Raw genomic sequence first — 13,517 nt, forward strand, 5'->3', positions numbered from 1 at the left:
TTGATGGACATCACAGATGAAAACAATGAAGAGAGGAGAACTAGCTTTAAGAAAATAACACAAGAAGAAGAAGAAGAAGAAGAAGAAGAAGAAGACGAGAAGGAGTCCCTCTACTGAGGCTGGCGAGGGAAGACGGGAGGCGTACAAAGTGGCGCCGCGGCAGCGGTGTCAAACCAGCCACAAACTTGACAGACGGAGTGAGCCAGTTTCCACCAGGGACCACCTTTTTGCCGGGTAGAAAAAGACAGAGAGAGAATGAAAAGTGTCCCGTTATTATAAAACATTTTATTTTTCTATACTTTTGTGATTTACAATGGTAAAAAAGTGTGTATAAAGCAGTATATATGTACAAATCTGTTTTTATGTTTTTTGGTAAGGGAGATGAACAGTTGGCCCTTGATGCTGATTCTGTGGTATGCAGGAAGGAGGAGGGAGGAGCCCCCCCCTCCTCTCTCTATGGCACACTGCTCCTGTCGCCGAGGTCATGAAAACAAAAACATAAACAGAAAGGTGGCAGGGAGAGCTCGGCATCCAGGCAGAAGCACTTTCTACGCTGTACTTCCTGTGGGTGGAGTCAAAGGTCAGCCTCCTGGTCTCACTGCTCCACCTTCTTCCTTCCAGCCTCCTCGCCCTCCTTCCTTCCTTCCTAACTTCCTTCCTTCCTTCCTTCCTTCCTTCCTTCCTTCCTTTTTGCGCCGGTGATGTCGCTCCTTCCTCCTTGTTGCGGTGTCACTGACCGGCAGCGCCTACTGTTAGCAGCGTCCCCCGTGGATACTGTCATGATGTCACTTCCTCCTGGCAGCACCATTGGGCATCCCCGCCCTCCCCAATGGGCAGAGTCACTGGTTTACAGCGTTGGGGAGTGGGGGGTGAGCCACAGCGGGATGGTGAGACGGTTATAACGCCGAGCCTCCCCAGTCTGCCCCTCTCCACGCCCCAGCAGAGGTCAATGACTGAGGACTAGTTAGAGAAAATGGCGCATAAGTCGCCGACTTTACTCACCTGCCAGACTCCGAGCCCAAGCCTTTGTGTCACTCTGCACCGACGGACAAACTATCAGACCAACGCGGTAATAAGGTGCGTACAACTACCAAGGATGCACGTTTCCACCTGACGAAAATAACTCATCAACGTCCATGTAACAAATTGAATTATAATCGAATAATCCCATTGTACTACATCAGCAGGTGCATAACCAAAACACAAGCCTGAGACATATAGACTATGTCGCTAGATAAAACATTATAGAAATACAGTAGTGCCCATCCAACGGTAACGAGGAACGAGGGCTGAAATATGTCAATTTTTTTGTCAATGTATTCTGAGAATATTTATTTGTGTGGTTTCTATTTTTTTTTTGTTTTTTTTGTTTTTTGTTGTTTTTTTTGCAGCAGCACTGAAAACTTTTAAAGAGGAAAAAAGTTTTAATTTGGTGAAAGCGAAACCTTAATTCTTTATATCAGGAGAGTCACTGTAAACGTGTTTAAACAAGAATGTTGGTTCAGTTCTTTGAATGTACTTTAATGTCTAGGGTGTCCAATAAGTATGTATTCTTTTTCTGTATATAAATATATATACATATCTATTATATGGGCTGTGGTGATGTCAGGGAGTAGAGGGGGTGGACAGGAAAGCCTTTGGCCCCCGAACATAGATATCAGACCCTTAACCCCCGCCCCCCGCCCCCAACCCCCACACCCCCCCCCCCCCCCTCTTCCAACTAAATATGTCCCTGATATTTACTGTAACATGTGATCATGTGTTATATGATTGAAAGTGTGATGGTGATAGTGTGAAATGACCCCCCCCCCCCCCCCCAAAAAAAAACCCTTCTTTACCACAGACGCACACACACACACACACCAACACACACACATCCTGTGCAGACACACACACACACAAATTTTTTTTGGCCCCACCCAGAGTAAAAACATCAGATCCTACTTTTACCCCCCGACAGACACTTAGGCAAAATCTGCAGTAATTTCAGCCCTTCAATCGGAGCTGGGAAGACTTGCTAAATAGTGCAAGGTGTTGTGGGTGTCAGATAAAAAAAAAAAAAAAAAGTTTAGGACTATTGATTTTTCTTTTCTTACTTGAACCAAAGTATGATTTGAACACACAGTCTCAGTGCTCTTTGATCAGGAGACAGCGGGACTCGGTGATGATGGCGGAGCCCGGATGTGTATTGACGTGACCCAGATTTCATTCGCTCATCGCTGCTGAGGAAGAGCTCGCTCCCTCTGCTAATGTAACGAGCTCCAGCTGATTAAGCCCGGCTCGCAGCTTCCTGCAGCAGCAGCAGCAGCAGCAGCAGCCTCAGTTCGTGAACCGCTGTTCTCATGCTGACCCTGGTGGACGGGCTGTTTTATTGCATATTGGAAATAACCTGCTGGCCCTAAGAAGAAACTTTATTTTAATCAGAGGCGAGCAGGTTCGGGTGAAGCACAACTTTGTTTGAGAGTTCAGGGTACACTACTTCATCAGTAGTGGTTCTGTGTGAATTGTTCCAAGAGGGTAACACTAGGTTTAAGCTCCTGACTTCCTGTACAAAACTACAGTGTGTACTGTTAATATCCTGTACAGTAAATCTCACCTCACACTTCTTGATTAACTTCATCTTATTTCAGGTTTAAAAAAAAAAAAAATCAGGGCTCCTACCCACGCGACCTCTGTTCATCTGTAGACAGCTTCTCATATATTACAAAGAGTATCTATATCATGGCAACTTACTGTTGTGATGTCTAATTGGGGTAAAGTCAGTCATTTGTTCTCCCATGCAGCGATCATATGCAAGCTTAGCATTTTCATACCTGCAGGTTTGTTTCCGAGAGTCACATGACTCATCTGGCCTACTTGCAGCACTACAGACTTGTGGTGGGTCAGAGAAGACTCAGGAGCAGGCTGGAGTTTTACTTTGACAGGAACTTCCTGGGGGAGGCAGAGCTGCCCCTTTGGAGGTAAAAAAAAAAAAAAAAAAAAATCAGCTTAATGTTCGGACTTAATCGGCAGAGATGAAGAACCACAAGTTTCTATTGTTTTTAATTACCAACAGTGAAGTTTGGTCTGATTTTGTCCACTGAATGATCTATGCACTTTGCAACAAAAAACAGATATGATGTCACATGTGAAAGGCACATTTTAAGGAAGACTGTTAATCCACTGTTCACTTATTTATTCTAGTTAGCTAGCGTTTCATAAAATCTATAAAGGTTGGCGTTATTTAAACCTTTTTATCTTACTGTCAACAAATCCTTTGAAAAGGCCAAAACATCTCTCAATACTCTCAGCCCATCAGTTACTACTGAAGATACAGATATTTTTAAAATGTATAGTTTTATTTTGAAAAAAAAAAAGGTCTAAATTATTTCCTAAAACAGCTGGACATTGTAGTTTTTAGCAAACATTACTGAAAAAGTAGAGAGAATGAACATTTGGTGCTTTAGAGAGTATTTCTGGCAGCAGGATGGTGTGTGTGTGTGTGTGTGTGTGTGTGTGTGTGTGTGTGTGTGTGTGTGATTGAGTCAAAATATGTCTTCATGATAATGAAGGAACATGTCACCCCAGTGCGACAGTGTGACTCATTGATGTGTTTTTGAACAACAGAGCTCTATGACACAGAGGAATAAGATATATCAAGCTTTCAGGATTCATGGGATTTGTTGATAATACGGAAAAAAAAATATAGAATATCACCAGCTTTTTTTTTTCCTTTGATAGGCATAAATTCCCATCTAGCCCTGACATCTATAAGTAAGTAAGTTACTTTATTTATACATACATACAGACATAAAACACAATAAGAACAGAAATAAATAGAACAATTAAACAAAGACAAGTGTAAACAAATGGGCCTTGAGCTGCTTTTTTTTTTTAAAGGTGTCCACAGATCTAATAACATTTCTGCTCATTTGTCTGTTTCAAAATAAGACGATGTTAACACTGTCTTGATTAAATTGTGTGTTCTTTGTGAGAGGTCACAATGTAGCATTTCTTTTGGACAGTCATGCGGCCGTGCATGTCAGATATCAGGCTGCCGCTGTTTTTGACTTTGTGCAGATTTAAATGTCGAGTCGTCAACGGTTAACTCCGAAAGACGTCGTTTCTATTGATTCTGATGCACATATAGTAGCTACATTTGCACTTTTGTGTATCCAAAATAGGTGTCATTAGTTCTTTTTATTCTTATTCTCTTTATTATTATCATGACTGTTATTATTGTTATCATTAGTAGTTGTAGTGTTAGTAGTAGTAGTAGTAGTAATAGTTGTAGTAGTAGTAACATTTTACAATGTTGTACCAAAGTTAAACTGAATATTATTTTCATAATTATTTTTTTTCATAATCAAAATCAAAACTTTACAATGCTAATAGGTCTCTTAGTACTACAGTAGATGATACATTAAAGCTGCATTCATTTGTGTTTTGGCCACTTGTTTTGCAGTTATTTTGAGTCTCTTTAGGACGGAAGATAAATAAAAACAACTACAGCTCCCATGAGCCTTTGTGATTGATAATGACTATGGAGAGACAGAGTCCAGTCTGTTCTAGTAGCTTTCAACACGTTATTGTATTTTCTAGAGGATAAAACAAACTATTCACCAACTACATTTCCCACAAGACTCTCATTGCTCGTCTCTGATTAAGATTCATGGAAGATGTAGTTTGTCACTATGAGCACCCACTTTCATGTTACACACAGGCGTTTTATCCATTGTTAATATAAAGATATCAATAGGTAGAGTTTTAACTTATCTAACTAGTTAGTATTACTGGTCTTCCATGTTAGTATCCGTACTAACATCAGTGGTCATGGATGGATACGGAAAATCATTTTTAGTTTATTTACTGTGGTAAAACTGTGGTTGTACATCTCTGCCCGCTGAACTACCGCCGTGCCCGGAGAAGTCCTGCCCTTTCACAAAAATGTCAGTCTCATGTAAAACTCCAGCCTGCATCTCAGCGGTGGGATTGGAGCGGGGGGGGGGCGGGGGTTGAAGCGACCCTCCCTTCCTTCCTTCAGATGCCTTCAGTATAATGAACTGGTCCTGATCTTCCTGAGCACAACTGCTTGAGCTGTGACACTAGCAGGATGTCCCCCCTCTGAGAGTCCCCCCCCCCCCCTGCCTCCCCGCCTCCCCTACCCCCACCCCCTCACCCCTCCCCCTGATCCCAGCACACCTGCCCCACCAACCCCGTTCACACCTGTCCTCCTACAACCCCCCATCCACTCTCCACCTCCCGCCTTCCAGTATGTGAGTCGACTGGCCCCTTTTGTATTCCTGGTGTTCTGTACATAATAACCCCCCCCCCCCCCCCCCCCCGCCCCTCCCCCCTCCTCTTCCTCCTTCCCCCTCCTCTCCTCCCCCAGCCGTCCCTTCAGAGGGAAAATGACAAAAAAAAAAAAAAAAAAAAAAAAAAAAAGATCCTCTGACTCCCCAAAATCTTGTATTTTGTTCTAATAATGACAAAATTTATTTATAAGGATTTTTTAAAATCTATCTCTTTCTCCTTTTTGTAAATGTTCCAGTTAAATAAAGTTTAAAAATGTTAAAAAATTAAATGGATATATTGAAAGGTTAAAAAAATGTCTCTAGAAGTCCCTGCCCCCTCCTCTGGCTCTGTACTCTGAAACTTTGTGTTTTTGTTTTTTCTCTTTCTGTATGCTTCTCTTTACGTGCTTCAGATGAAGAGTTCTATTTATTATGACATTAACGTTATTATAATTATGACTAATTATTAATATTATCATCATCCTCATCATCCTCATTATTATCATTAATAAACTTGTCTACTTCAGCCTCCGTGTCTCGGCGCTGTTTTGTGGTGAGTGATGAGTTGCTGCATGCACGGGGGGCCGACTGGGACTGCTGGTAAGACTACAAATCCCATGACGCAACATCACCGTGACACCATATGAGATGAGCCAGGTGGAACAGGGGCGGGGCGACGCTCTCAGACCCATTTGTCTTTTGCCAAACACCACCCCCCACCCCCCCCACTCCCCTCCGGGTTTACAAGATGGAGAGCACCTGTCTGTCGCCGAGGCCGCCATTTACCCAACCAGAGGAAAGACAAACTCTGAAGCCCTGAAGCCTGCGAGAGGAAAAATATAGACACACGCCTTCAGGGGGAAGAAGGAGAAGCAAAAGAAAAAAAAAAAAAACACAAATGTAAATACTTCAAAAGATCAGCGCCTCTCCATCATTGTTGACTTTGTTTAATCCTTTGAGCCTCTACAAACAATGGGAGATGGGATTTTTTTTTTTTTTGTCACAGCCCCCCCAAAAAAAGCATAAGAAGATGAAAAATTGAATATCCAGAAAACATTGTTGTTTCGTGTCACTGCTGCAGCAAATCAAAATGTGCACAATATGGTCTGTGCAAAAAAGGTAAAAGTGTTCCACATCCCTTTTTAAATGTTGGTGTTTGGTTGTATTTTTAGCCTGAGGCTAAAGATGGAGCGTTTATTGAAGATGGACAACTAGTATATGACAGCCTCAGTCATGAAAGTGTGTACAAACACACTCTTCAGTACATACTTGATAGTTTGGATATATTTCAACACGTTCTCACTCCCAACTCGTCACATATCGAAGAAGTTTGGTCAGGACCCCGTGGCGTCACTTTTTAACGCACAGGGTCGCGGTGGTTAAGGTCTGGTTAGGTTTAGGCACAAAAATCACTTGGTTAGGGTTAGGGAAAGATCATGGTTTGGGTTAAAATAACAAACCGCGCTCTCTGCTGATTTCCAACTTTGTGCCAACAATGTTGCGAGCCATCCACCTCCTAATAAGAAAGTCAGTTTATATAGATGTCATGTGAAGTACGTCACTTCAGAAATGTTGATATGATACATATTACAGGTGTTGAAATGTAGATATTCAACGTTATCTGTGGTTTGCAGAAACGTACAACGCCAACGTTTTATTCTGGTGACCAGGCTGAAATTTGTCACCTTATTTAGACGTCATCGGTCTCATGGCGTCTATTTCAGACGTTATGGGAGTTCAACAGAAGTCTATCGGACTACCCTGCACGTTAAAAAATGATGGTAAAGGGGTACCCAGTGCATTAAAAAGTGACGCCACGGGGACCTGACCAAGCTTCTTCGATATGTGATGAGTTGGGAGTGAGAACGGGCTGCGTGGACTTACTGTAGAATATTGTATGGATCCAATATTTCCCTCCTAATTTCACCTAATCAAGCTTATCTGAAGAGTCCAGACTCAGTTTCTGACATGTGATTTGTGTTACATTTCACAGTGAGGAGTCACCTGGTTTAAACTTTGTACATACAGTAGGAATGTAAAGCACCGGTCACATGTGCCCAGCTCCATACTGCAAGTGTTGGGCTTGTTATTTGAAATGTTTAATCAGTTACTCATTGCATATTAACTGAAAAGTATATTTTTACTAATTTCTTAACAGCAGAAGTCATTATTTACATTACTTTCTTTACTCAGCGTTGATCCTACAACATCTTCTCCTCCATCTTCTGTGTTTAACATGTATAGAAACTAAAATAAGAGTTATTTTAACAAGCAGCCTGCACTACAATATGGATGTATTCACTGACCATCAACAGCTAGCTTAATAATGCTATTTCATGTGTCAGCGGGTTTTATCTTCCACCTTATATTACACATTCTATGTATTTTTAGTTCCATTTTATCTATTATTTTTTATTATCAAGGGGGCTTTATTCTGTTTTCATTTTATTGTATCGTATTTTTTTATTATTATTATCAAGTGGGTTTCATTCTCCATCTTTATGTTACATAGGTGCTGAGGTCAGCAGTTGGTAGGTTTGAGAAAAGACTGTGTTGTGTGTGTTTTTTTAACCCCCACAGCACCACTAAGGGTTAGACACTGGGGTAAACTGGAAGAAGCTTATTTCAGTTAATCAAGACCGGTGGTGAGTCTGCGTCCGTTGGGAAAAAAGGGAGGTTCTGTTTGCTTATAGCTTCAGAGACCTCGGCGCCGATTTACAGATTGTGTACACATGGAGAAATACTTTCTGAGTTTTTGCTCGTTAGGTCTCAAATAACCACCACTGTATGCTTTACACGTTTTATTTTCCATCCTATGTTACATTAATGTTTTTTTTTTTACATGCTCTTATGTTCTTTTTATGTCCCTTTCATGTGAAATGTGCATGTAATTTATTTTGTTGTAAAGCCCTTTGAGCTGCATTTCTTGTATGAAAGGTGCTATACAAATAAAGTTATTATTATTAATATTATTATTATTATTAATGTTAACCCCAGTGACTGCATGCAGCTCTCAAGAAGTCCTGTCCTCATAGTGAATTTGTGGAGTTACACACCTTTAGCTAACATTTAGCGTGCTAACCAAACACCGTCAACTCTCGCATGTCATCTGAGTTCATCCAACTTCCCAAAATGTCAAAGTTACAGAGTTTCTCTAGAATTAGTAACTGTAATGCAATTTATTGGCTTTTAAAACTGTAATATTACAGCACTGTTTACTGAAAAACAGTATTGTATATAACACTGCGTTATATACATTATAATAGTAATTGTCATATTACTGGTAAACTGCAAAATGTTTTTACAAAGGATTAATTTTATTTTCCACCGTCTGCACAATGTTTTAATGTTTTTCAGTCTTGAGTTTCTTCACTATTTCTTTTGTGCATTGCATTGTGGGAAACGGTTAAATTAAGAAGATTTAGTATTATATGCATACTGACTGTTTTGACTTAAATTTGTCACTTTCCCACAGAGTACACATACTGAACATCTGTTTATTAGTATGGAACCAGGACACAGCTATACTGTTAATGGTTGACGGCTGGTAGATGGATGATTGATTTATCAGTTATTACTCTTTCACAAGAGAGCAATCAACCAGATTGAGCTTATTTGTAATCAGAGGGAACGATCAAGTTTATTTGTTTTGCCCAATTTCATACATAATGTCTTCCTGGAACGTCAAAAAATCATTTGGATATAAAGAAAAAAAAAACACAGTAAAATGATGTTTGGACAGATGTTACTGAACAACAGCATTAGTAAAGAATAGTAAATTAAAAAATAATAACTTTATCATTTTAAAATGTTGTGAGTGACTGCTAAGAGTAATTTGCTCTATTGTTTTTATCTCCATACAGTAACTGTAATGTCATATAACACCCACTTGGTGGCACCATCTCTCTCTCTCTCAGACATACTGGAGGCCTCATCAGATGTATAATTCAATCAACACTACTGGTTTTTTAGCTTTGACCGCTACTCATTTGTGTTAACTGAAGTGTTTCAGCTTCCCTCAGAGTCCCAGCGTTTCCTCTCTCAGACACCTGAGCAATGAAATATTATCTCCTCATTTCATTCATACATGTAACGGTTGATTAAGGTCAAATGGGGATCTAAAATATGATAAAAGCATCTGTTGGGCTCGAATAGAATCTGTCACCCTAACCACAGCAATTGACCATAATCACACAATTATGAAGCGATGAGACACTTTGGCTTTATGTGGAGGGTGCTTTGCTAAAATGGCCCACGTAAAACCCCATCTGTACAAATGGGCCTTGGATTTGAGCCAAAGCAGGGGCTAAAAGACCCGATATATCAAGACACGGCACATCTAGCAGAGGGGACCAGAGAGCCGCTGACAAAACCGCGAGTCTGTTGGTGTCAAAGAAAAACACGGCTCAAATATTTGTAGGCGCTATCAATTTTGTAGGTACAGGATTCCCTCGTGCCGCTTTGACAGCAAATAAAATTAATGAAGATGATTCATGAGCCAAATTACTACTGAATCCAAACCAGCTCATAACACAGTTTGCTTGTCAGTTTATTCAAGTATTTATATTACACTAATTAATCTCAGCTGCCATAAGAATAGAGCTGAGTGGGTTTTTTTTTCCTGTCTTTTCTTTATGAGTGTACACATCCAGTTCCCAGTTTATTAGGTTTACCTTGATAAAAACTAATGCTAGACTCACACCGTCAAGATGTTCAGTCATGAGGTGGATTCAGCTTTATGGTCATTCATGGTGTTTCTAATGTTTTGTCTACCTCCATTGATATAACAGGGTGGACAAAATATTAGAAACACCTGTCAGTACAGCACAATACAATTTGACAGCACCATAACTTCAAAAATTACCATAAAAAAGCTTTCAAGTTTGTCTTAAAACAATATTCAGGGTTTTTTTTTTTGCTGTAATCATTCCTCCTGTACATACTGACCATTAGTAGATCCCTCCATGATGCACTTATAATGTAAATGATGGCAGACAAAATCTGCAGCTCTTCTGTGCAAAAATGTATTTAAAAGACATAAAGCTAATGTGAGGCTTCAACAGTCTAAATTAGACCAATCAAATCAAAAGCTTTTAAAATTAGTCTTCTTAGTGTCAAATTCCCTCTACTGCCCTCTACTTTATTTGACTAACTCAGACAGCTGAAGCCTCATATTATCATCAGACAAACTTAAATACATTTTTGCTCAAAATGAGGACTGAGGATTTTGTCTCTCATCACTTACATTGTAAATATATTAGTAGAGGAGGAATGATTACAGCCAGAAAAACCTGGTTCAATGTTCATTTGGGCTCCTGACTGTTGTTTAACGACAGACTTGAAAAATTCTGGACCTGTTCTTTCGTGTCCCTAAGTTTTGCATCGTCATTTTATGTGTATTTACAATTTTTGTCAAAGTGTGTTGCATCTCTTGTATGAAATGAGCTGTAAATAGTTGTAATAAAATATTTTATTATTATTTTGAAGGCATGATTTACTGCAGGGCTGTTGTTTTTATGCTGCATCAGTTTTAGCAATGACTGTACCTAATAAATTGGCAGCTGAGTGTATATTTGTGCATATGTGTAAAAAAAAATACACTGCAAATGTCTTAGATGGTCATTATGCACACATGTGTATCCAGCACATGCAGTGTGTTAGTCCCTCCTCACTTTATAGTTTTTACATATATATATTTATGTATTCTTTTTTCTTTATTTATGAATTTATTTATTATTTACATACCGCTATTTTAAATATGTATACTGTGTATGTATGTAAGTATGTATATGCATGTGTATACACTGAATGTGTGCATGCATGCATGGGTGAGTATGCATACAAAATTTATATTTTTAACGGTCTTTTACCTTTTCTTTTCTTGTTTTTCTTTTTTTTAATGTTTTTGATTTAACTTAACATGACCACTATGAAAATAAAGACAACAATTATAAAATACTATTCATAAAAAATAACAATAGGGCTGCAACTAACAATTATTCTCAGTTATTCTGTTATTTAGTCTATTTTGACAAAACAATTCATCTTTTAGTTTATTATATGTCAGAAAATAGTCAAAAAGTTTCCATTTCCAATCACCATTCATCACCAATTACCATTTCCGAAGTGCAAAGTGACAAAATTATTACTATTTTGTCTGATTAACAGTCCAAAACCCAAAGATATTCAATTAAAAATGATATAAACAGGGAAAATCAGCAAATCCTCAGGTTGGAAAAGCTGGAAGTAGATAATTTTGTTTGTCTTTCTATTTGCTTCATAAATCATTTAATCAATAAATCAAAATTGTTGCATCTAATTTTCTTTTGATCGACTTGATCAGTACTACATATGAGAATTCCAGTTGTAGTTTACTCACTTGTATTAACAGACTTTGTCCGATCACTCCCATTTTATTTTATTGTAGTGTATTGTCTTCTATATTTTTCAACAAATCCTCCAAATCAAATGACGAAATACGTCATTAGGAGGACAACTGTCCTGTTTTTTGGTGCTTTGTATTTAAACCAAAGATAATTTTCCACAGTGTGGACCATAAAGTTCCTTCCACAATAACAAATACCAGCTGAGAAGAAGATAAGACCCACTGTGCCTCTAATAAATCAACTAATGTAGCATTCATCAGTTGCATCATATTTTTTTTTCTTGCAGCAGTGGTTTAACAGTACTTGGTGTGTACGTATGGGAGCGGAAGAGTCTCGTCCTTACTGTCTCTGAGTTTCTCAGATGGAGGGGGAGCAGCAGGTTTCTTGTCTGGAGTTTTAGACAGTGCATCCATCAGCCCCGCTCTCCGCCATCTGCTGCTACACGGCAGCGCTCGGCCCGGTGAAGTGCCATCTGCAGCCGACTTCACTCACATCGTCGCTCTGAGAAGTTTTACTTTGGACTCAGAACAAGTGCTGTGTGATTTTTATTAAGTAGAACAGGAACCCCTTTATAAAACGGTGGCAATTTGATTTGTCAAATAAAAAAAAAAGAATAAAAAAAAGTTAATATCAGATGCAAAGAGGAGTATAAAAGGCAAAAACTGTACATCACAGGCTCCTTCTGCAACATCAATCATCCAAATAAAGTTTGAATTTGACAATAAGTCTGATTGTTTTGATATTTTGTTCACATAACTTCATGTTTAGGGTCTATTAATTATTCTGGCAGCATTTATCTTTGGTATACTGTACTGTGCTGTGCTGTGCTGTGTAGGACACATGAAGATGCTGTAATTACACAGTCTGTCCACAAGAGGGAGACAAATGCCTTAGAAACATGGACAGGCTTTGAACAGGAAGCACAGAAATCCTATTCTTACATGATCATTATAAGTTAAATATTATAATGGGACCAAGTCACTGAAACAAGTGTACCATTGTTTTATTTCTACAGACATCTCACAGCCAGAGGTAGAAATATTCTCAGATAATCTCACTGGTTACACAGTAGGAAGTAAATGTTAAGGAAGAAACATCCTGCAGTGAAAACTGCAGTCTAACCAGAATTATCTTACTAGCTTGATAACTTTAAAAGAAAAAAATAGTTTAAATAATGATTTGATAATATATTATTTTAATGTTTATCTTGACAAGAGTTGCTTCTTTGCCGTTCAGCATTTCCAGTTATAGTTTCAGTCTCAGTTAGTTAGCTGTAATGTTACACTGATGAGTAACTCCATCATTAAGATCATTTCTGTCAACTAAAAAACAAACAAACAAACAAACAAACAAAGACTAAAACTGAAATCTTCTTTCAGCAAAGTATTTTCTGTGCATTTTATGTTAAGTTCCCTAACCAGATGCAAGTTTAGTGAACTTCATGAACAACATTTTTGAAACATGTACTTTTCTGATTTGGTATTTTGATATTTTACCCGACTTAATCCACTATATTTCATATATAAGATATTTCTTATTCTACTACATTTGCAAGTTACAAGTTCACTTGAAAGTTAATCTTTATCATTATCATTATTATTATTATTATTATCATTATTATTATTATTATTATTATTATGTGATGTTAACACTGAGTGAAACATTCAAACCCGATGGCCGTATCGTGCATCATTTTATACACATTTTTCTAAAATACAGCCTGACGTTTAGTATCTTTGGAAACTTTGAAATCTCCTCTACAATTGAAAATAAAGTTTGGCGTGTTTGATGACTGTTTGGCTGCAAGCATGTGTCATGTCTAACCCATGGGAGGCCACTTGTTGTGAAGCGGTTAAAA

General features: G+C 38.6%; 1 long non-coding RNA gene across 3 annotated transcripts in view; it reads right to left on the reverse strand.

The window, feature by feature from the left end:
• LOC122966729 overlaps positions 1 to 13,517 on the reverse strand; it is a 129,801-nt gene that overhangs the window by 19,644 nt on the left and 96,640 nt on the right. The window contains exon 3 of one of the 3 annotated variants that reach the window (XR_006398446.1): positions 2,814 to 2,952. The exons of 1 other annotated variant lie outside the window; for it this stretch is intronic. This is a non-coding gene — a long non-coding RNA (uncharacterized LOC122966729). Of the gene's footprint in view, positions 1 to 1,916; positions 2,953 to 13,517 lie in introns of those variants that run through there. One more of the 3 variants, XR_006398444.1, reaches the window with a different exon arrangement.

This window comes from Thunnus albacares, chromosome 17 (assembly GCF_914725855.1).
Source record: "Thunnus albacares chromosome 17, fThuAlb1.1, whole genome shotgun sequence".
In the NCBI taxonomy this organism is placed as follows: domain Eukaryota; kingdom Metazoa; phylum Chordata; class Actinopteri; order Scombriformes; family Scombridae; genus Thunnus; species Thunnus albacares.